Source organism: Mastomys coucha, unplaced genomic scaffold (assembly GCF_008632895.1).
Source record: "Mastomys coucha isolate ucsf_1 unplaced genomic scaffold, UCSF_Mcou_1 pScaffold1, whole genome shotgun sequence".
Classification (NCBI taxonomy): Eukaryota; Metazoa; Chordata; class Mammalia; order Rodentia; family Muridae; genus Mastomys; species Mastomys coucha.
This window is the reverse complement of record NW_022196891.1, coordinates 31,167,661-31,168,683: the sequence shown is the minus strand read 5'-3', so window position 1 is coordinate 31,168,683 and position 1,023 is coordinate 31,167,661. Positions and strand designations below refer to the sequence as shown.

General features: G+C 44.8%; 1 protein-coding gene across 5 annotated transcripts in view; it reads left to right on the top strand.

Annotated features, from left to right (window-relative positions):
- LOC116099574 (alpha-1,3-mannosyl-glycoprotein 4-beta-N-acetylglucosaminyltransferase-like protein MGAT4E) overlaps positions 1-1,023 on the top strand; it is a 21,092-nt gene that overhangs the window by 11,618 nt on the left and 8,451 nt on the right. For all 5 annotated transcript variants that reach the window (XM_031383382.1, XM_031383388.1, XM_031383409.1 and 2 more), the window contains one exon: positions 874-978. The gene's annotated coding sequence lies outside the window, so the exon portion shown is untranslated. The remainder of the gene's footprint in view (positions 1-873; positions 979-1,023) is intronic.

Below are 1,023 nucleotides of genomic sequence, written 5' to 3'. Positions count from 1 at the left end.
AAAAACAAAAACAAAAGCAAATCCCTATTTATAATTTTTAAAGTGTCTTATGTGTATAAGTTTTTGCCTACATGTTTGTATGTATGTATGTACATACCACATGCATGTCTAATGCATGTGAGTCAGAAGGGAGCATCAGATTCACTGGAACTATAGTTGCAGGGTTCTGTGACTCAAACCTGGGCCCTCTGCATATAATAAATCCTTTAATACCAGCATAGTGGGGTATTTATTATATGCAAGTACACTGTAGCTATCTTCAGACACACCAGAAGAGAGCATCAGATCTCATTACAGATGGTTGTGAGCCACCATGTGGTTGCTGGGATTTGAACTCAGGGCCTTCAGAAGAGCAGTCAGTGCTCTTAACCGCTGAGCCATCTCTCCAGCCCCCCAGCCCCCAGCAAATAATGGTTATTAAGCCATTTCTCCCAGCCTTTGATTTATAATTTTTGCTTTGGAGGTAGTCGTTTTGTTTGGAGTTCTTGTTTGTCTGCATTTTGCTTTGTTTTGAGATAAAGTCTTACTACATCCAACACACACACACACACACACACACACACACACACGCACACGCACACGCACACGCACACGCGCACGCGCAGAGGCTGGGATTAGCCAGAGAGAGTGAGAAGGAACATAAGAAAGCTTTAGGACCATGTGCATTGATGCATTAGGAAAAAGATGAGCGGGTGTCAGAAAGGAAGCAGTTCCAGGCGGAATCAAAACTGTGGATCTGCTGAAAGAGAATTCAAAGTGGGCTATAAAGTCCACACCACCCAGGACTTGCTGTGCAGAATTTCAGAGAAGTGGGACAGAACTTGAAACACGAGTTCAGGAGAGGCATTATCCTTTTTGACTGTCCTTCCACAGGAAGATAACAGACCTGCTTTTTCCATGATGACAAAGGCCCAGTAGAGAGGGAGAAGAGATCGTGCAAAAGAAAGAGGATGAAGGCAAGGCTGACAAACTCAGAAGGTGAGGAGGAGGAGGAGCAGGAGGAGGAGGAGCAGGAGGAGGAGG